Below are 23,611 nucleotides of genomic sequence, written 5' to 3'. Positions count from 1 at the left end.
TGTGTGTGTGTGTGTGTGTGTGTGTGTGTGTGTGTGTGTGTGTGTGTGTGTGTGTGTTTTCTTACTCACTTGCTATGAGAAATGCGATTCTGAGATCTTAAGACTAGTTCAAGTACAGCTCTATGAACATTTTTTAAAGGGCATTTCTACAAGTATCGTCACGAACAAGGTGAAAACATGCTGTATTGCTTTTAGATTCTATTTTACATTATATACATTATAAGTGAAATACATGAATAAATCAAATGAACATAAAGTTATACCACCAAGCTTGCAATTCCCTCTGAACACAAGCAAGAGTTTAGTCAGAAATAAGATAAGATAGAACTTTATTAATCCCTCGGGTGGGTTCCTCTGGGAAATTCGATTTCCAAAAAAGCACAGCACCGACAGAAGTTACAGTTACAGAATATCATATATATATATATATATACACACACACACATATACACACATATATAAATACAGAGACAAATATAAATAAAATATACGAAGGGGATAAATAGAATAAATAGGAATTAAAATAAAAATACAAGTGAAATAGCCATGGACTAAGAGAGAAAAGCAAACTTTTTCAAAGACAAGATTGTTTTTCTCAGAAAAGCAGAAGCGAATGAAAGTAGGAAAGAATATTTTTGGTGGGTGAACTGTGAGCTGACAAAGCCTACTTTTAACAGGTCTGTAGGCTTTCTGAAGGTCTTTCTAAACATAATCTGCCACTTCACTCATATTTAGTCCAGTCCTTGTATCTAAACATTTTCAGAGGAATGTCTTTTGTTGTTCGTTTGCTACTTATTACTGACCACTGAAGAATACAAAAGGCTCCTAACATCCTAAAGAATGAAACAGTGTCGTGTCCACACATAACAACTTAGCAAAGAACCAATTTTAAATTGTATTTTTAAGCACTTTGTCACGAGCAGCCTGTCACAAAAAACATAATTTGTTTACATTTCTTCATTTGAATCTATGAATCTTGAATCTTACTGCTGCACCAAGAAGGTGATTCCCAAAGAGCTACTACCTACAAACTGTTGGCATGTATCTACTAGGGCTGGGCCATATTATACCGTTCACAGTAATACCGGTATAATGTTAGGCAACGATAGGAAAATGAAATATCGCGATAGAATGGGAGTAAAACGCGCATGTGCAGTGCCTTTGTTTACATACGCACATGGCCGATTGTTGAGTGAAACAGATGAACCAGAATTGGTTTGTAAAAATGGTGCAACTTCAGTGATGTGGAACTGGTTTGGTGTTTGTCCGTCAGATACACAACAAAGCACATTTTTTTGCAGAACATGCAAGCGGCCGTTGTTATTGTCATATTTGTCGGACTAAGATGCTCTTAAATCTGGGAATAATCTGGGTCCTAAACTCCGTATGCTTCAGGTCAAACAACACTGCAGCATCACTTAGAGTTAAAAACTGTCTAAATTCTTTCATCTTTAATAAAACGATCAGCATTGCTGCTTTACCAGGTGTAACTATAAAGTTTAACTTCCAGGCATCCATGAAAACAAAAGTTATTACATTTAACGGAGTTAGAAGTTAGCAGGAAGCTAGCGGAAGTTAGCTCGCTAGTTTTGCTAGTTACCTAAGCATGATATAGCATGTTCTGACTGAGAGATTTCTGAAAAAAATCAAACGTACAGCTCTGCTATCACTTCCAGCATAAATGAAGACAGGAAACTAAACAGCAGTTACGTTTGTAGGGTTACTGAAGTTGGGCTAGTTGGTATATAATGATGTGCTACGTGATCGCTAGCGACACAGCTATGTTAGCATAATATAAACAGTGAAGCTGGAGGACGAACACTAACACTTTTCCACTTATAAAAGTTAACGTGAAGGTTCCTCATGGTTAGAGACAAATGCAATCGCATGGCAGGATGCTGTAAACGGACCAAACTTCAGTCAGGAGAACAACTGAGATAATCCATCCACAATACGAGGTTAGTCATTAATATACTGCAACAACATGGGAATAGAGCAGCTGCCAGAGAATTCAACATTAATGAATCAATGGTACAGAAGAGGAGGAAGCAAGAAGAATGAGTTTAATAAAGTTTGATTTATCTGACTGCTTTGTTTCGCTTAATGTGCCTTATAATCCCGTGCACCTTATGGTCCGAAAAATACGTACTGCACACTGCAGTTTAATGTTGCAAAGCACCTCTTTTTAACTTCAGTGGATATTATACATGGTTATGCTCAGGATATGTCAGCCCATTTCTACTGGAAATGCCTTTTGGTTAAACTTTCAGCAAGCAATTTGCATTTGCACTGTTAAATTTTTATAAAGCTTTAATGTACATAAAAACCAGCTTCTTGTTTAAGTGAATATAAATGGAAGGTTGTCTTTTTGCGCTAGTAATGTTGTGGAGTTGTATTTTGTCTCGCATCAATTATATCGTCGGTTATATCGTTATCGCAAATTTTCAAATATATATCGTGATAAATATTTTTGGCCATATCGCCCTGCTCTAGTATCTACAGCAAATGAGCAGCATCCAAAATTCATCTTCTTAAGAAACAGGGCAGGAAAAAAGACGCAGCAAAGCCCTGAAACAACACCTGACTGAAACAGAAATGGTGCCAGCGGAAAGGGCAAAAAGTTTGATGTAGTGATAAATCCAATCTTAACGTTTTTGGTTCAATTTTCAAATTCTTTGTCAGTATGTACAGAGGAGGTCAGGAAAGAGGTCCAATGAGTGTCTACAGCAATCTGTAAAAAATGGTCAGTTACTGCTACATTTTACCCAATGTGGGGGGTCTTGTCAAAATCGATGGCAATAAAAGTAGTGTGAGGTTTCAGTCCACCAAGTATCTGATTGGCAGTGGCTATGTGATACTGAAAAAGAACCACAAAAAATACAGGGTGTATGAAAAGGAATGATTTGATTTCAATGTGCTCTTTACTGCCATTCAGTGGTAATGATCGAAACGTACTGTTAGAGGGGATTTGCAAGTTTCAAGTGGTTGGCAGCGGGTAGCATAACAACAGCACTGATGGAGACATGGAACAAATTGTGTCCAGAGGCTAACACACTGAGCACTTGTAAACATTTCAAGTTTTGTATTTTAAAATTTATCACAGGTTTCACGTGTACATTACTTTAAGAAAACAGATGATTCTTTTTGATTCACCCTATAGATGTTTTCACCTGTGGTTTGGGGTAAATACCACCCTTTACCACCCCAACATTAGCCAACCTTTAGAAAACGTTTCTTTTTTAACCTATGACAGTGTACAAACAATACAACACTTCAGCTATCAGACCATACTCCTACGTTCAACACATCACACACTGTGTCCGCTTGACTAGAAGCAGCAGCATTTCTTGAGCAAAGAACAACTGTATCAGTTCTTTGAGGCTTAAATTACATGTTGATGTAAGTGACAAACGCCTCTAGTTTAACACAGTAATTACAACAAAAGTAAAGAAGCTGGTCAGATAGTACAAAACCACAGAGTGTCTGTTAGAAATGAGTTGGTGGTGGGAATAAACAAAACAGTGGATTAGACCAAATTACTTCTTCCTCATTCCCAACAGAAAGTCACTGCAATGAAATATTAGTCTTTGATAGACCAAGCCGCAGCAGCTGATCCCAGACCAGTCCCTGAGGATCAGACACATCAGAGCAGCTGCCGATTCAGAAGTGATGCAAGTCTAGAATAAGAAGAAGCTCTCTGACAGCACAGACACACACAGACAAACACCAGATCTTGCAACAGCTTGTACATTTGCAAGTCAGCTATAGATGAAAGGAAATTCCACAGGCTTACACCTTCACTCGTGTAACCCGTGCTCCTAACTCCAGCTGCACAGCCCAGCACTCATCTCTCCCACTCAGCTCATTTATGTTCAAGATTTTCTACACGCCTTCATATTCTCTGCTGATATTCTGACAACCACCCCAGCCTGAGTCTCTTTTTGCTAGCACTTTAGTCAGTCTCAGTTAGTTGCATAACCATTTTTGTAAGAGCAGGCCACTCAGAACCAAATGATTTTGACAAGAATGCTACATATTGTACATATGAATGTAAACTGTCGTTTTGTATATGTATATCGATTTAATTATTGTCCAGAGAGGATGCCGTGATGATGACAAGTTGAACAGCACCACGATAAGACAGCAGTGAGCCACAGACAGCTCTGCAGCATCATCACTCCATCAGGCCAAGCACATGTTCCAAATGACTTGCACATTTTGTAGCAGAAACACTTATCAAGAAGGCAGTACAGACACATGCTCAAGTAATAATTATTTGTATGTCAAAATGCTGACATGAAGACAGTGCAATAGTACGGTGTCATTAACATGGTTTTAAACTGAAATTAGTTTAATCTCATTTTGTTACAGGCTCTAAACAAAAGTGAGCTAACTAGGAACAACTAAAAAACACAGTTACATATTGATATTTGCATTAGGTTTTGAGATCTGAGCTTACTCTGAAATGATGCACCGCCTGGCTTAGATGACCCATTTGTCTTAAATTTGTGTTTGTGTATATCCAAGACATCAAACACTTACCCGAGTCATTTAACTTCTTAATGCAATACACTCTATGTTAAACAAAAACCCAATTTAATACTCGGAACTGTTTGGCTATGCTCACTATAGTTATACTACAGCTAGCGCTGGCTGTGGAGTTCCACGCATGAAAGGCTTTTGCACGTTTCTCCTGCTAATCCAGCAGCAGAAAATCTTAGTGTTACACATCAGTTTGGGAGATGGCAGTAAATTTTTCCTCTAATTTTTTTCCTCCCTTTTTTTGTTTGTTTTGTTTTCTCAATGATGGCTAGCAAATGTGCATGACCACCACCTGCAGGTGGTAGCGGAATATTGCATCCAACCGTTCCATCAATTTGTTTCACATTCTTTTGTCTCACCCGTTAATGTGGTCTGACAGAGAATGTTACAAACAGTTGTTGAGTGCATGCATAGACAGAAGCTTTGGGGAGCTGTGTTTGAGAAGTTTAAACTTTAAACTACTACTCAGCTACCGCCCGGAGATTATGTAGGATGATGGTCACTACCTGTTGGAGCAGAGTGCAGAGCAGACTCCGCTTGCTTCCTCTGGTGGTGAACAGCAGCGCGGGAGTAAAACGTGCTCAAAGGTTTTTTTTTTTGCTCTATTTGTGGCTGAGCTTGTAACATTCTCAGACAGACGTACTGTCACACTCTTGAGCTCAGGTTATATTTTATAGATGCTGCCCACAAATGAAGAGATGCTCCTGGCAGCATCTGAAGGCGCAGCCGCCACAGAGGACCTCTCTAAGCCCGGCTGCGTTCAGAAAGGTGCTCACCACATCACGGCCAGCATTTGTACTCTCACAGTTTCAGCCTGCGGCTTACAGCTGCACGCAGCTGGCGCGGGCTGTTTGGTGGGCAAGTTATCAGGCGTGTGCCGAATGCTGCGCGGTCCAATCAGCACCAAGTGTTCGGGAGTGCTTACCTTTGCCCGCAAGTCGTGGCAGGACGGGCAACGTGCGTTCAGCAAACCTGCCCGGACCCGCTGCTGAGTCCACCTGGTGAACTGCGATCTCCTCGGTAACACGCGATAAGCGCACTTAAAACACATTCACACGCATGTTTTTCCCTGCACACCTGTGGATCGCCGTGACCAACAAATACATAACCCCTCACCACAACCTCACCATGTACAGCTCGCCCACGCCCAGAGAGAGAGGTTAAAGAATCCGTAGACACCTACCTACCTCATACAATCCGTGTCTCGTCCCAGAGTCCGCAAAGGCGCAGGGTGGAGCAGAGCAGTGATGGAGGGAGCGCTCATGTGTCAGCCGGTGTCCCTGTCCGAGCGCATGCTGCAGAGCCGCCTCTATTTACTCCAGCTGGAAGAACGACACGCCCACTGTGCGTGTGGGTGGGTGACAGAGAGAGAAAGAGAAAGAAATTTGGAACCATGTTTACATTTTTGTCTGTTTGGAAGCGCTGTGCATGGATGTTGCCAGGATTTTTAAACTGATGTGGAAAAAAGGGTATTAGGAAAAAGTCTATAAATAAATGAAAACATATATAATAAAACGCACAGGCCACGAACTCGTACATTTATTTGTTGTAAGATGTCAATTTGTTTGAAAGCCTTCTCTGTACTGCCAGAAATCATCATCAGGAGATACTGTGTGTCCGTTTAGGTGATTTTAAGACCGCAGTAAAAAGTAATAAAATGTTCATAACTGTGCTTCACACCACAGAGAGGACTTGCATGATTAGGTCTATCTGCAAACTTCAGAACACTTCCTCCAAGTTACTGGGAAAATACATCAAAAATAAGCTGTGTAAAGATCTTTAAATGTAAAAAGAAAAAGAGAGAAAATAAAGCAGCTGACTGAAATAACTTCACATAGTATCAAAATAAAAGTCATAATACAACAATAATATAATAATATGATATAAGGACTGAATTCACCCATCCACATTGGTAAAACTGCTGAGGAACAGTCAAAAGAAAACAACAAAGAGCCCAAGGCGATGACCTGACCAGACTTCCCATATCCTAGTCTATCTGTGGATCTGTATGATGCACTGGAACAAGCTGAGGCACAGAGACCCTACCCCGCAACCAACAGGACCAGAAGGATTAACTGGCACAAGAAGGTGGGTTTGTTGCTGACTTCATTTTCATAATAAGATCTTTTTTTTTTCACTTTAGAATTCGCCTTTTAAAAAGTTCTATTGTGGCATTTCACATAATTTAAGGCAAGTTTTATTTATTAAGTGAAAGAAGCTATTGCAAACAGGTCTGGACTTGCTGATCTTTCCATCAGTCCTATTATCATGAACACGGCACACAGAACATCAGTGAAGAATTTCTTCAACTCTTTTCTTGGAAATACTCAGAGGTGGAAGGTCACAAGGTTAGCTAGTGGGCTGTGTTCTGAAGGTAGAGCAGGTTGCACACTAATCGAAGGGTCATTGGCTTGATGACTGACTCCCTCAAGCTGCATGCTGATTGCACCTGATGCATGCATTAGTTTGTGAGTGGAAAGTTTACTGGTGGAGGCCACTGACATCTTTTCTGATGTTGTTGTTGCTGTTTTTTTCCACCATTTTTTGTTGTTGTCGTCTTTGCATTTTGCATTTTGCTAGGGTCAGTGTCGCCGCTGGTAGCAAGGAGGAACAAGATGAGCATACAAAACAACCTCCAGCAGGGTCGTGGTGTAAATATCTCTGACCAAACAATCAGAAACAGACTTCCCAAGGGTGGTCTGAGGGCCTAACATCCTCTAGTGGGCCCTGTGCTCACTGTTCAGCACCATGGAGCCCAACTGGCATTTACCACAGAATACCAGAATTGGTAGGTCTACCACTGGCATCCTGTGGTTTTCACAGATGAGAACAGGTTCACTTTTTTTTTTTTCTTTGGCTCTCAGAGGAGGCGGACGCACTTTTTCTCCTCTCCCTTATCTTCCCTGCTTATATCCTTGTCTAGTATTGAGAGTGGAGAGATATTTTGCTGCTATTGTTAATAATCATCATCATTACCATTGCATTATTAATATAATTTACAGTATTGATAGTGCATTCAGATGTTTAAACATTTTGGTACCCAATTAGCCTTTAAGATAAGAGATAAGATAAGATAGAACTTTACTAATCCCTCGGGTGGGTTCCTCTGGGAAATTCGATTTCCAAAAAGCGCAGCACCGACAGAAGTTACAGTTACAGAATATTATATATATATATATACACACACACACATACACACACATATATAAATACAGAGACAAATATAAATAAAATATACGAAGGGGATAAATAGAATAAATAGGAATAAAGATAAAAATACAAGTGAATTGCACATTTCAAGTATTTATTACAGGTGCAGTGATAACCACTTTAAACTGTTGAGTTGAATCTATAATCTTAAATGCTTTTGAATGCTTGTTATAATCTTAAGTGTGTATGTGATGATCCTGTTGATTTTGAGTACATCCTGTACAGAGTCAGAGTGACAGGAAACTGCAGGGTTGCAGAGCATTTTCTGAAGTGAAAGGTTATTCTGAGGAGCTGGTTAGACGAGGCTATGTGAATAACTAGGTTATTCAAATTGTCTTTTATACTTTTATATTCTTTTATTAAGCTTTTAGTAGAGGTTCTTGATTAAAACATTTATTCAACATAGTACATATAGTTTCAGTTAGGTTGTTACACATAAGGATGAGCCTCTGTTCTTGTGAAAGGTCAGAAGTGCAACGGGTGAGATGAGAGAGCATGTAAGGATGAGACACACATATAGTTAGTGAGTGTTAGTACGCGAGAAGTGACATAGAGGCCGAGTGAGGTCGTGACATATACACACACACACACACACATTAGTTAGACTCTTTTATGGGTGAGAGGTTAGTCATGTCTGGTTGTAAATGCGAAATTGTCTCTGTAAAAGAGAAACGGTGACTTGCAGGATGAGTGTCTTGAACGGGAAGTCAAAAAGTTGACAGGAAGAACCGGCCATAAAGATAGAAGACAATGTTCTTTGGAACTGTATTAAAAGTCATTGTGGTTTTGACCTGACCTATGTATGGAATTGATCTGACGTATGAAGGGGCATCATTAATTCAAACCCTGATGCTATAAAATAATTGTTTGTGCTTTGATTAAGTCGAAGATCAATTCCTGTCTGCGTACAGAGTGAGCTTCCCACACGTGTATTCATTAAAATCAATTGTTTGACCAAGTTCTGGACCATGGTTGTTTGTACTCTCCTTCCCCAATATTTGAACCCCAACACTAGTCTCGTGTTTTTTTTGTATTTTCCCTGGAACACTCTCTCACAGTCTGTTCTCTAAAACCTAAAAGAGGAATTATGGATTGGATCAACTGGTCCCTAAATGAAATTGACACCCCTTTCTCATCGAGAAGTTTGGGCTTGGGTGAGCCTGAGTGCTGAAGATATCTACCTATTCTGAACCATGGTAACAGGGTTCTTGCTGATCGGAGCTGGCTTGGCCCTGACTTATCGAAGAATTAAGGAAGCGGAACCAGCTGTTCAAACCCCCACAAGGCTGCCCGCTGGGATTGGAACGATGGGAGAGGCGTGAGTTTCTCAAAATGGGCTCATTGAGTGCAGCACGGATAAGATCTTGGAGAAGCTATGGCTGCTGTGAACACTCAGAACAAGATCTCTGACTGCAGACTGGATACATCTCGGAAGGGCTCGCTCGGAATGAGATCTCTGGGCGCAAAATCGGATGACATCTGCCAGGAGTGAACAAGACATTCATTTACTGATCCACACCAGTAGGATCTACAACAATAACACTGGAATGCTGCTCTGACTGAAATAGAGGAGTCAGGGACCCAAAAGTCTCAAAGTGAATCCGCATCCCCACTTGTCTTGGTTGTCAAGCTGAATGGTTACCTACACATTTCTAATGACTTCACATGGTTGAATGTAAGAACAGTTAAAGACACACATGCATTGCCTCATGAGTCGGATGCACTTTGCTGCACTCGGTGGAAATGTCTTCTATACACTGGATCTCACAGGGTTGTACAATGTCAAATACAAGCATTCTCCTCCCCATTTGGCCTTAATGAGTTCAACAGGATGATCATGCTACCTGGACAACCTTATGGTCTGTACGTCATCTGAACAGGTAGAACTTGAGCATCAACAGATGGTTTTCTCATGTACAGTGCAGACAAGCATTCAGGGCTTTGAAACAAGAACTTGTCCGTAGTGTCACATGAGCCCATCTGGATTTTAATGCAGATGTGCTTCATCCTTGCAGCTCTTGTTTCTTTTGATGGCCTTGGAGCCGTCCCCTTACAAACTGCTCAAAGAAGTCCTGCCATTAATTAATGCTTCGATCTTAAATATGATCAACCTATCTCTAATGATCAGCTATGTACCACAGGCCTTCAAGCTGGCTGTAGTTAAACCTTTACTCAAAAAGCATCTCTAGACCCAGCAGTCTTAGCTAATTATAGGCCAATCTCCAACCTTCCTTTCATATCAAAAATCCTTGAAAGAGTAGTTGTCAAACAGCTAACAGATCATCTGCAGAGGTTTATTTGAAGAGTTTCAGTCAGGTTTCAGAGCTCAGCACAGAAACAGCTTTAGTGAAGGTTACAAATGATCTTCTTATGGCCTCTGACAGTGGACTCATCTCTGTGCTTGTCCTGCTAGACCTCAGTGCAGCGTTCGATACTGTCGACCATAATATCCTATTAGAGCGATTAGAACATGCTGTAGGTATTACAGGTACTGTGCTGCAGTGGTTTGTATCATATCTATCTAATAGACTCCAGTTTGTGCATGTAAATGGAGAGTCCTCTTCACACACTGAGGTTAATTATGGAGTTCCACAGGGTTCAGTGCTAGGACCAATTCTGTTTACATTATACATGCTTCCCTTAGGCAGCATCATTAGAAGACATAGCATACATTTACACTGCTATGCAGATGACACCCAGCTCTATCTGTCCATGAAGCCAGATAACACACACCAATGAGTTAAACTGCAGGAATGTCTTAAAGACATAAGACCTGGATGGCCGCTAACTTTCTGCTTCTTAATTCAGATAAAACTGAGATTATTGTACTCGGCCCTGAAAAGCTTAGAAATACGGTATCTAAGCAGATTCTTACTCTGGATGGCATTACCTTGGCCTCCAGTAACACTGTGAGGAACCTTGGAGTCATTTTTGACCAGGACATGTCCTTCAATGCACATATTAAACAAATATGTAAGACTGCGTTCTTCCATTTGCGCAACATCTCTAAAATTAGAAACATCCTGTCTCAGAGTGATGCTGAAAAACTAGCTCATGCATTTATTACTTCCAGGCTGGACGACTGTAATTCATTATTATCAGGATGTCCAAAAAACTCCCTGAAAAGCCTTCAGCTAATCCAAAATGCTGCAGCAAGAGTCCTGACAGGGACTAGAAAGAGAGAGCAGATTTCTCCTGTTTTGGCTTCCCTTCATTGGCTTCCTGTTAAATCCAGAATTGAATTCAAAATCCTGCTCCTCACATACAAGGTCTTAAATAATCAGGCCCCATCTTATCTTAATGACCTTGTAGTACCATATCACCCTATTAGAGCGCTTCGCTCTCGCTCTGCAGGCCTACTTGTTGTTCCTAGAGTATTTAAAAGTAGAATGGGAGGCAGAGCCTTCAGTTTTCAGGCCCCTCTTCTGTAGAACCAGCTTCCAGTTTGGATTCAGGAGACAGACACTATCTCTACTTTCAAGATTAGGCTTCAAACTTTCCTTTTTGCTAAAGCATATAGTTAGGGCTGGACCAGGTGACCCTGAATCCTCCCTTAGTTATGCTGCAATAGACGTAGGCTGCCGGGGATTCCCATGATGCATTGAGTTTTTCCTTTCCAGTCACCTTTCTCGCTCACTATGTATTAACAGACCTCTCTGCATTGAATCATATCTGTTATTAACCTCTGTCTCTCTTCCACAGCATGTCTTTATCCTGTCTTCCTTCTCTCACCCCAACCAGTCGCAGCAGATGGCCCTGCCCCGCCCCTCCCTGAGCCTGGTTCTGCCGGAGGTTTGTTCCTGTTAAAAGGGAGTTTTTCCTTCCCACTGTTGCCAAAGTGCTGCTCATAGGGGGTCATATGATTGTTGGGTTTTTCTCTGTATCTATGAAGCGCCTTGAGGCGACTTATGTTGTGATTTGGCGCTATATAAATAAAATTGAATTGAATTGAATTGAATTGAATTACAGTTTCCCCCTGATGGAAAGATTGCCAGACCAGTGGCATTTGCCAGCAGGACCTTCTGACACTCTCAGCTAAACTATCCAGTGCATCATTTGGACTTTCTTTCTCTGAAATGGGCAATCTGTTAAATTTTACTGACAAAACCACCAGTCTATTCAGGAAAAACCCAGTCTGGGAAGCTATAAAAGACAGGAAAACTGAGGACTTAAAAAAAGGGTAATTAGAAAGACTGAACACACTCGGGGGGAAAGTCACAGGTAAAGTGAATCAGTAGACAAGACTATCAAAATAACACAGGCAGTAGCTTAGCAAAGAAAGGAGATACAAAAAACAGTTGAAAATACAGCCAAAACTCTACGGACTGATCTGAGCGTAAAACCAAGGAGATCTAAAAATTTATTTAAAAAAAAAAAAAGCAAAATTCAAAACACTATACAAAGGAAACAATCTCAGCTAAGGACAAGGTAAAAGCAGAAACCAAGAACTCAAAATGCTCTGGAGCGATGACAAAAAGTAAACAATAACTTCAATCAGATCATTACAAAAGAAATTGTACGTTTAGTTAAAAGCATTAACTAAAGCCCCAGGCTTTAGTTAATGCCTGAGTTAGTGCCTGAGTGACCGAGCCTGGGGCTCGGTCACTCAGGCGCAGCTGGCTGCCGGCGGAGCTCACGGGCGCGTCACTGCAACTCCCCCTGGCTTCTGCTCCGCGGCTGCTGAGTGAGCCCTCATCTGGGACTCTCCTCAGCTCTTTCTGGGACAGTGGCGCGGCTGCCCCTCTGTTGGTCTTCCTTGGTCTCTTGTGTTCTGGGGGCCTCTGGATGTCTGGAGTTTTGATCTCCTCCACACCTGCTTCACGCCCTGGAGGACGGGGCTGTGGCCCCCCCACACCCTCTAGCAGATCATTACATGAAGGAACCTTTTAAAAAAACAAAAAACAAGCGCGTCCATGCTCACAGGTGTACACACGGGTGATCACACCCACAAACTACACCCTTTTTGGCTCCTACCTCAAAGCACACTGTGTTCTGTTGATCTTATGTGCTGCACAATAATGTTTAATATTTAGTATTTACTGTCATATTCCCATATATCATTGTGATGTTGTTTATTCTATTACTCTTGTTCTCTTCTGCTTGCTTTCTTTTTTCTTTCTCAGCAGGTGATCCAGGTGATTGATATATGCATTTTTTTTCTCTGCCCGTTCTGTTGGTTTTTGTCTTTTGCCCTTCTCCCCCGTCCCTCTTCTCAGCTGTTTCTCTTTCCCTCTTTCTTTCTCCCCTTCTTTCCCCCAGTCAAGTCTGTCCCATATTCAGTAAGTGAAAATAAAATAAACAATAAAAGGTGAATCAAATGGACCATTACGGCAAGGCTGGGATGGTCAGTTTGGTAAAGTAAATCCGTTGGGCATCTTTCTTTGCCTTTAGACAACAATTCTGATGCAAAAGAGCCAAACGGGACAGGCAAAAAAAAAAAAAAAAAAAGCAAAAAAAAAAAAAGCATTAACTAAACGTACCGGATCAAAACACAAAACACCGGGTCAAAGATTCATGCAGAAATGTACACATGCTTACTTCCAGACCAAACACTGTACACATGTATACCATTCAGAGGTTCTTGTGCAAGGGAGCAACTACTCTGCAATATGTGGCAATTCCCTCCAACAGTTATTATTAGGGAGTCCAAAAAGTATATGGTGCAAACTGTGCAAACACACTAAGTCCCTGAGCGGTCCCTTGGACCACTGTGAGCAACATCAGATGTGTGCACTGTGGTCACGCCAGCAAACCATCCATTCAAGTTACATGGTTTATTAAAAGAGTCAAATTACAGCATTTACATTTCTGTTAGAATGCTTTTAAAGGGTTCAGCCCAATTACAATGAAAATGACAAAAGTCTTGTTTGTGGCCTGTGTAGTATGTTAACGTATTTGGATGTATAAATATTTATTTTTAGCAATGGCAAACATAAACTGCTAACCAAACCAAGCAGACTATAAACTCCAATATTGAAAACATGATTAGGATTTTTATTAAAAAGCTCTGACTTGTATTATGAGTCAGTTTGTGAAGCTATGCTGCTATGCACTGGGTGAGATTGTCCTACTGTGGTCTGGGAGAGAGTCCTGTAACTCTCCCAGACCACAGTAGGACAATAAAAATTGTAAATAAATGACATTAGAGGAGCAGAATTCTAATTGAGAACTTAAATTTCATCTCATTTTTCCTGTGTCCTTCTCACTTCTCCAGTGGTTGCACACTTTGTCCCAGCTGAACCCCCCTCTGCTTCTTTCACATTGTGTCATGAATCGCTGTGTAGCAGGCACTCAGGCACGAGGTTTAAACACAAAGAACTCAGCTTTATTTGCTGGCAGGGGAAAGTCATACAAAAGCAAACTAAACTAGAAAAATTTGCATTTCCTGCGAAAATGCAGTGAGATGCCTTAACGCTGAAGATGTCTGTTGAAAAAAGCTGAAAAAATTGAAAGTCGAAAAAAATGCTGCCCTGAGTAGGATTCGAATCTGGCCATACTGGTCTAAGTGCTGCTAATTACTCACTGAGCCAAACTCATTCTCAGAAAGAAGAGGTGGAGACACTGACAATTGTGCTGAAATGAGCAGAAGCTGCTGAGAATTGTGCTAATAAGAGGAGAAAAGGCTGCAAATTTTGCAGAAAAGAGGTGAATCAGAAGAATTTCTGGAAAAGCTTAAAATTCTAATGAAAACAGCAGAAGAGGCTGAGATTTGTGGTGATAAGAGGTGAAAATGCTGAACCAATCAGAGGTAGTGCTTCTGTCTGCTTCAGCAGGCTGTGTACTTGTATGTATTTCTGCCATGGACTGTCAACAAGAATCTGAGGTCCATATTAGAAAAGCTGCTAAATTCATAAAACTTTGCAGAATTGTAATAAATTATCATTATGAATTATTTGTCTGTGATAGTGTATTAATTTGTAGTGAAAAAAACATGTGGACAAGGTGGAATTGAACCCACGACCTTTGGGCTTCAGACCCATGTCATTACCAACTGCGGCACTGGGAAACAGGGTGATGAGCAGTCAGAATTAGATCCCGGTAAGAGGCGAAAAACGCAGTTTTTTGGAGTTACAAAACGTCGTGTAACACAAAAACTAGGTGGACTAGAAGCATAATTCTTGCACTGGGTGAATCAGCGGACTGGAAACTGAAACTAAACTCACAGTGAGATCCACACAGCATGAGACGAAAGGAGAGCACAGCTGGGGGAAATCAGAACTGACGAGACAAGGAGGCATAACCTGAACACACTGAGATCAGACGCGGACTATCAAAATAAAACAGGAAACAAACACAAAGACAGACTAAGAGACACAGGCTTAACACAGAGACCTGACTACATACCTCCAAGGTTTGGAGGCCTATCTCCCCCCACCACCACCACTTCCCCTGCCAGTGGCGGACTCCCTCAGACATCGGTGCGTTGGTGGTTCTTTGTGTCCGGGGATGGGCGTCCAGGTACACACCGGCTCACTCCTTGGAGGCCGCTTATTGGGGCCTGGAGCCTGGGGCTCGCTCGGGCCACTTTGGAGGTGGGGTGCCCCCGGCCTCTCGGCCTGGGGCTCGGTCACTCAGGCACAGCTGGCTGCCGGCGGAGCTCACGGGCGCGTCACTGCAACTCCCCCTGGCTTCTGCTCCACGGCTGCTGAGTGAGCCCTCATCTGGGACTCTCCTCAGCTCTTTCTGGGACAGTGGCGCAGCTGCCCCTCTGTTGGTCTTCCTTGGTCTCTTGTGTTCTGGGGGCCTCTGGATGTCTGGAGTCTTGATCTCCTCCATACCTGCTTCATGCCCTGGAGGACGGGGCTGTGGCCCCCCCACACCCTCTAGCAGATCATTACATGAAGGAACCTTTTAAAAACAAGCGCGTCCATGCTCACAGGTGTACACACGGGTGATCACACCCACAAACTACACCCTTTTTGGCTCCTACCTCAAAGCACACTGTGTTCTGTTGATCTTATGTGCTGCACAATAATGTTTAATATTTAGTATTTACTGTTATATTCCCATATATCATTGTGATGCTGTTTATTCTATTACTCTTGTTCTCTTCTGCTTGCTTTCTTTTTTCTTTCTCAGCAGGTGATCCAGGTGATTGATCTATGCATTTTTTTTTCTTTTTCTGCTCATTCCGTTGGTTTTTGTTTTTTGCCCTTCTCCCCCGTCCCTCTTCTCAGCTGTTTCTCTTTCCCTCTTTCTTTCTCCCCTTCTTTCCCCCAGTCAAGTCTGTCCCGTATTCAGTAAGTGAAAATAAAATAAACAATAAAAGGTGAATCAAATGGACCATTACGGCAAGGCTGGGATGGTCAGTTTGGTAAAGTAAATCCGTTGGGCATCTTTCTTTGCCTTTAGACAACAATTCTGATGGCAAAAGAGCCAAACGGGACAGGCAAAAAAACAAAAATAGAATGCTTTTAAAGGGTTCAGCCCACTTACAATGAAAATGACAAAAGTCTTGTTTGTGGCCTGTGTAGTATGTTAACGTATTTGGATGTATAAATATTTATTTTTAGCAATGGCAAACATAAACTGCTAACCAAACCAAGCAGACTATAAACTCCAATATTGAAAACATGATTAGGATTTTTATTAAAAAGCTCTGACTTCAAGGTTCAAGGTTCTTTATTTGTCACATGCATAGTTATACAAGTATAACACACAGTGAAATGTAGCCTGACACGCTCCTCGACATGTGCAAAAATTGGGGGGGGGGGGGGGGGGGGTGTAGAGGAAGAACATTATATATATCTACATATAGTATATACACTGGGTGAATGTGCAGTAGTAGCAGCAAGCAGGTGAATTCTGTACATTAATATGAATAGACATCTGACTATTTTACAGGATAGACAATATAAACATATTTAAAATTAAAGGAATTGAAATGTACATTGTGCCTTGGTTTAGTGTCTGGAAGAGTCCTGTCTCAGTCAATTATAGATGATGTGAGAGGGCGGGTGTGTGTGTTTAGGGCCTGGATGGCTTGGGGATAGAAGCTCCTCTTGAGTCTCTCTGTCCTTGCCCAGAAGATGCGGAACCTTCTACCAGATTGCAGAAGTTGGAACAGTTTGTTGCCAGGATGGGACGGGTCCTTCAGTATCTGCTCTAGTCCGGCATCTCCTGGTGTAGGTGTCCTGAAGCGGGGGGAGAGCAATCCTGCAGCAGCGTTCTGCTGTACGGATCACTCTCTGGAGAGCTTTTTGGTCCTTCACACAGCTGTTCCCAAACCACGATGTCATGTTCTGTGTGAGGATGCTCTCCACAGCGCCTGTATAGAAGATCCTGAGGATCTTTGGAGAGACCCTGAACTTCCTCAGTTGTCGTAGGTGATACTTGTATTATGAGTCAGTTTGTGAAGCTATGCTGCTATGCACTGGGTGAGATTGTCCTACTGTGGTCTGGGAGAGAGTCCTGTAACTCTCCCAGACCACAGTAGGACAATAAAAATTGTAAATAAATGACATTACACTGTAAAAACGATAACTAGTAATTGTTGATTTGATTAAAGTTTTCTGACTTAGAAATAAAACTTTCCATTTACAACCTAAAAAAGCTTGTCTGCCCAACAAATTTCTTCCATTGTTGTCCTAACTAAGATTTTCTAGAGAGCATAACAAAGATTATCAACTCTTGAGTAGATTTTTTTGAGTCAAGTTGGGAACCAGTGGGAAACCCCGTAGATGACTGGCACACGTGGTCTTTGCTAAGTTTGAACTAGACCAAACGAGCCTGAGCAGACCTGAGCTGTGTGATAGATAGTGGTTTGTCAATGTTTCCTGGACTGAAAACCTGCTAAGAAAATGTGAAGAAACGTGTCCAAAGTTGGATGGAAATTACAATTTTTCGACTATTACGGATTTTACCTGGTCTGAAGTTGGAGTGTATTTTTTGACCATTTTTGGACAGGACAAGCTGACTATTTGCCCTAGCAGGTAAGCTAACGAGATCTATTATTAGGATTTTCTACAAGCGCCTAGGCTGCATCCTCCTCAGGACCCAGGAGGGTGGAATGAGTAAAACACTGAAAAAAAGCCAAACAATAACATATTTAAGTTATCTAAGTGACTTATATATCATGTTTAAGCTAGCGAAGGACCGCGCGGGGGGGTTGAAAATGATATGCCAGCTAGCTACCGAAGCCGGTGGTAACAGACGTCTCCGAAAACGTAGAAGCATGTTTGCAAATATGTGTTGTCTTAATAAACTGAGCAGATATTTGAAATTTACACAGCTACATTCTCGCCTGAAAATATCTTAAAAGTTTACTTTGTGACCCAGAAAGGGTAATAAGAGTAATATTAAAACTAAGTGGCTTCCACCATTGTTGGAGACTAGAATCAGCTGGGCCGCACTATGAATTCTGGCATAGGGTGGGCCACGAAGGATACACCTGACCATCCTTCAAAGCTGTGGAAAGTATTGTATTGTTTTGAGAGCCTTTTTGTTGGTGGAGTATTGATTTTATGTACAATTCCACAGGCAGACGCGATCTGTACTGTCCGACTTTGCACATGCGCAGTAAGGATCAGGGAGTCCGATCCGTAACTCGTCTTTTTTCTCTTTTTTTTTTCTACGTTATATTGAAATGTTTCATTATTGCAAACATTTTCTCTCAGGTGGAGAGAGGTCGTGGAGTGTCAGCCCATGGTGTCCAGTGTGTGTGTGTGTCCAGGAGAGATGACCTGCACTGTTTTACTCTGAGGAGGTAAGACTGTCCTAATCTATTTATAATTTAATTATTATTCAAATTGGGCATGATTTATACTAGATTGACTATATTGAAGTAGTGCAGTATTTGCTGGGGTAATGCATTGGCCAACTTTATTATATTGTGCTACTATTGCAGTCAAGACCCTTGTCAGTGTTACATTGAAATCCTTACCCTGAACTTTTCTTTACACAGAAAATGTGTAAAGAAATTTCTTTCAAGAAAAGAGTCCCCATGCTAAATCGAAATTGTGAAACAGAAAGGCAATCTCATAAGTTTGACTTGGCATGTTTTGGGTTTTTTTTGTTGTTGTTTTGTTTTTCTTTTAGTGGTAGAAATAGGACTTCTATAGACTGAGATGGTTAGGGAAAGAATACTAAGGCAGGTCACAGATTTTGGTGCAACTTAGAACATAATACGTATTTGCATATTGATACTGGGTTTTGTGGAGGGTATTTCTATTCCTGTGCAAAATACATATTCATGAGAGATTTTTGAAGTAGGTTTTGCTGTTGATAACACAGTCAGGCATATAGCATGGTGCAGACTGTCCAAGACCGCTACCCAGGAATTTTCTGTGCTGAATAAATGACAATATTTTGGTGAATGTCTTGTTTAGATATCTGAAAAATTTCATCGGATCACAAGCAAAGACCTCCTGGGGACCTTCAATGCATCCCTTGACAAATTTGTGCCTGGCCTGCTGAAACTGTACCGGTCTAACTGTGTGTTCACACCGAACGCGATGGATGCGAATAGAGCGTCAGGTTTACATGTAAAGTCAATGGAAAGGCGCGATGACGCGCGATTGCGGGTCCCGCGAAAATTCGGAAGCAGATTTGCGTCGCCAAAACGCGTGAAACGCGCGTCAGTGTAGCGCGTCTGGCGCATTTGACGCGTGAATAAAACCACGCGCGTCAGTTTTTGTGTTGCATTTTGTGCATACGCGCGTTTCGCATCTACCACTCGAGTTGGAAAAATCTGAACTCCAGCGTCAAATCGTGCCGCGACAACCAATCAGGAGCCTGGTGACGTGGCTGTGACCTAGGTCAAAGGGGCGGGTCCGGCCAAAGCCTTTCATACTTCAATGGAGGGGAAGGCTAATCAATGCGGTAGCAAACAACCCGGAGCTGTACGACACCAGCTGCTTTCTGGACCGAGACAGGAATAAAAAGGACCGAGCTTGGAGGAAGATATGTGAAGAGATCGGGCAACCTGGTAAGTTCATTCACAGTGTTGGGAAGGTTACTTTTAAAATGTATTCCGTTACAGAATACAGATTACATGCCCCAAAATGTATTCTGTAACGTATTCCGTTACGTTACTCAATGAGAGTAACGTATTCTGAATACTTTGGATTACTTAATATATTATCGTGCTTTTTACAACAACGTGAATGTACTATTGCTGTGTGATTTATTACTATTACTGAAGGTCCGCGGCTCCGAACTGTAGTAAAGGGACCTCTGACTAATATGGCGGGGTCCCTGTCGGCTCGTAGCTGAAAAATAGCTTTACTTTGTTGTGTGGGTCAACTTTTCTTGCGAGAGACAGAGAGAGGCGTTGAAAGGCTGCTCCAACGGAACTTATTGTTTTCGGAGGAAAACACGAACACGGCGTACAGTCGAGTCTTAATAGCTTACTTACAGCTGGGCTCGTCAGGCTCTCTTCTTGGCTGCAGTGGTTATTATTATATTTACATGCTTCCAGCTCCCGTTTTTCCTCGACGACAACTCGTACCTTTCCACTCCCCTTTTTCTCCCTCCTCGCGCTCACAGACACATAACGTGTATGGCAGTCCATTCTCCCTGCAACACGGACTACACTGCCCATGATGCTACATTCTTTAGAGCTATGCTTGCAGCATTCTGCCTGTTAGCTTAGCACAACAACAACAACAACGAAAAGGCGCTCTCTCACCCAGGAAACACACAGTCGCAGAGAGAGAGAGCGTCACCCTGTAACCATGGCAACCGTAACGCTGCCGCCTGGAACAACAGACCGTAGCTGTCAAACAAACCCAAACAGTCCTGACCCGCGACAAAATGAAACAGGAAAGTACCGCAGTGTAATCCATTTATTTCAACAAAGTAACTGTATTCTGAATACCACCTTTTTAAACGGTAACTGTAACGGAATACAGTTACTCATATTTTGTATTTTAAATACGTAACGGCGGTGCATGTATTCCGTTACTCCCCAACACTGTTCATTCATTTCTCTTTTGAAAGTTTTTACTGACCTGGGGAAGCCGCACAAAAGCTAGCAAGCCACCGCTTTTTTTCCCCACTGACGTACAAATACTGTTCTGCTTTTATCCATGTTGTCATTTAGGAATATATTTTCTTTATTAATAAGCAGCACACAGTGGTCCCGCTGTTCATCCGTCACTGCTTCGCTTTTCCGCTGATTTTCTTTTTCTTTTCTTTTTTTTTGCACCGTACAGCATTGCATTCTGCAGCCTGATTGACAAATCTGCTCCGTGTCGTGTCTCCTGCGCTTGCCAAATTTATCACGTTTGGTTTTCATAACCATCACATTCAATAGAAAAAACAGCACAAAAACACCCATAACTATGACCCTCATTCGGAAATACACACCTGCACCGCGAGGGGAAAAAGGCGCACGAAAGTGGCGGGCAGATGAAGACAAAACGCGGCATAATACCGTATTTCCCGGACTACAAAGCGCACCTGAATATTAGCCGCACAAGCTAAAATCAGGGGAAAATCCTGTTTTGTACATACATTAGCCGCACCTGACCAAAAGCCGCAGGTGTTTCAATGTTGACTTATCATATGTAAGAGAATATGCACAAAGCGAATTGTCAGGAAAGAGATGGCTGTTTGGAGACATCACTTTTATTAATATTTTGAAAATCAAGTTATGGGTACATATTTGCACATGTGCTGTGCTTCATAAATGAGTAACAAATGTAGTACATAACAATAACCTGCAGCACACCAGAAAAATAAATTCAGACTAGGGCTGCTCGATTATGGAAAAAATGATAATCACGATTATTTTCACTGAAATTGAGATCGCGATTATTTGACGATATTTATTTAACCCTTTAAGACCTACTATAGAACCAAGTCCCCCAGAGCTTATATTATTTTTTTACATGTTGTAGTGCCATTTGTGGGAGCATTTCAATTTGCTATGCAACTGTTATAGCCCATATTTTAATAATATGTATGCATTAAGTCCATAGTAACTACATTAATTGCAAAAAAGTGCAATAAACTACAAAAAAATTGAAAATCGTTTTTGTTTTTTACATGTATTTCTACTTGGAGAAATTTAAGAGGTTTATCCCTCAAAACTTTAAATACAAAAAAGTTGCAAAAAATAGTTTACAACAACAGGAAATTTATTTTGAGTGTCTTCATAGTTTTATTTTGGAGATACACCAATTTTTATATACTGCAGGAAAAACGAAAAAACAATCCTATGATGCAAATTTGCAAAGAAAACAGCATGTGCATCAAAATAAACTATTTCCAGCAGTGCAATTTGAGTTCTAAGCATCACAGAAACTATTCAGAAAGGTCAAACATGACCAGTATAGGCTTTTAAGGCCTATAAGTAAAAAACTACAATTTCCGCGAAAATGACGTCACTTCCGGTTTCGGCCAGGAAATGGCGGACATGCGACAGTTCCCGCTGACGTCTGTTTCACTGTGGGAAGTGTTACGAACAGCTGATAGGAACGGCAAAGCGTGTTTCTGGAATATTGTGTTTTTGTTCCTGCAAGAGCTTTTTATGCAGTTTTTGCAAAGCTTTATGTGGAAGGAAACTGTGACGGAGGACAAGCTGATGGCATCAGATGTAAGTACAACTCCTCCGGTTTCATATGCAAAACAAATTATTGCGCTAGCTTACGTGGTTCGGGTTCTACAGGGATTTAAAAATAGTTACACAACACGGAGCGTGCTGCTCTGACCGGCTTTAAAGGGTTAACAATGACTTTAAAAAATAATATAAAATAGTGTGCAACACCACTGACGTTTTTTTACCTCTCTTTTCAACCAGCGGCAGTCACTCTCCTCTCCAAATAACTTCTGTTTAGCTTTCCGGGCTTCCCTCGGGTCCTCTTAATCAGCGGTCTCCAACCTTTTTTGCGCCCGACAATATTTTCACGGACCGGCCTTTAAGGTGTCGCGGATAAATGAGGGAGGGGCTAATAATCGGCTCAGTCATTTTTAATGATCGTTGAAAGCCCAGATCGTAATCGTGATTAAAATTCGATTAATTGAGCAGCCCTAATTCAGACTACCTTTTAGGCTCAGGTGCAGTGACACGGCTTTAACAAGAAGAAAAGTCAGTCATTCACCATCTTTCTCTTCTTCCTGCGCACTAAAAACACCAAAGTCCTCTCCTCCAGTGTCGGAAACGAACAGGCTCAGGATGGCTTCGTCATCCACTCTCAGCTTCTTTCCTTCGTTGTCACTTTCAAAACCAAAGAAATCCTCGTTGTCAGTGTCAGAGTCGAACACCCTCAGAAGGGCCGTGGCGGTGTCCTCCTCACCATCATGCAGCAGTCCAGCCCTTCGAAATCCGTTGGTGATCGTGGATGTTTGCACACTTTTCCAGTGATATTTGAGAAGTGAAAAGAAGTTTACTGGATTTACAGAAAGTGTGCAATAATTGTTTAAACAAAATCAAGCAGGTGCATAAATTTGGGCACCACAAAAAAGAAATGCAATAAATATTTAGTGTATATCAAAGTGTGTGTCTCCTATATGATATACAGTGGGGCAAAAAAGTATTTAGTCAGCGACCGATTGTGCAAGTTCCCCCACCTAAAATGATGACAGAGGTCAGTAATTTGCACCAGAGGTACACTTCAACTGTGAGAGACAGAATGTGAAAAAAAAATCCATGAATCCACATGGTAGGATTTGTAAAGAATTTATTGGTAAATCAGGGTGGAAAATAAGTATTTGGTCAATAACAAAAATACAACTCAATACTTTGTAACATAACCTTTGTTGGCAATAACAGAGGTCAAACGTTTACTATAGGTCTTTACCAGGTTTGCACACACAGTAGCTGGTATTTTGGCCCATTCCTCCATGCAGATCTTCTCGAGAGCAGTGATGTCGCCGAGCAACACGGACTTTCAACTCCCGCCACAGATTTTCTATG

General features: G+C 41.6%; 1 protein-coding gene and 2 long non-coding RNA genes across 4 annotated transcripts in view; 2 read left to right on the top strand and 1 right to left on the bottom strand.

The window, feature by feature from the left end:
• Positions 1 to 5,828, bottom strand: part of cemip (cell migration inducing hyaluronidase 1) — a 156,418-nt gene extending 150,590 nt beyond the window's left edge. Inside the window, exon 1 of one of the 2 annotated variants that reach the window (XM_026185444.2) lies at positions 5,726 to 5,828. The gene's annotated coding sequence lies outside the window, so the exon portion shown is untranslated. The remainder of the gene's footprint in view (positions 1 to 5,725) is intronic. The other variant, XM_026185371.2, reaches the window with a different exon arrangement.
• Positions 5,829 to 12,223: 6,395 nt separating this feature from the next.
• LOC145425472 (uncharacterized) lies at positions 12,224 to 16,076 on the top strand. Its single transcript, XR_013906187.1, has 2 exons — positions 12,224 to 12,353; positions 15,334 to 16,076. It is a non-coding gene; the product is annotated as an uncharacterized LOC145425472 (long non-coding RNA).
• Positions 16,077 to 17,548: 1,472 nt separating this feature from the next.
• On the top strand, positions 17,549 to 19,183 carry LOC113033498 (uncharacterized). Its single transcript, XR_003274061.2, has 3 exons — positions 17,549 to 17,684; positions 18,369 to 18,457; positions 19,080 to 19,183. It is a non-coding gene; the product is annotated as an uncharacterized LOC113033498 (long non-coding RNA).
• Positions 19,184 to 23,611: the final 4,428 nt, after the last annotated feature.

The sequence above is a fragment of the Astatotilapia calliptera genome, chromosome 1, assembly GCF_964374335.1.
Source record: "Astatotilapia calliptera chromosome 1, fAstCal68.1, whole genome shotgun sequence".
NCBI lineage: Eukaryota > Metazoa > Chordata > Actinopteri > Cichliformes > Cichlidae > Astatotilapia > Astatotilapia calliptera.
Note: the sequence above shows the minus strand (reverse complement) of the source record. Positions and strands in the feature narration are given on the sequence as shown.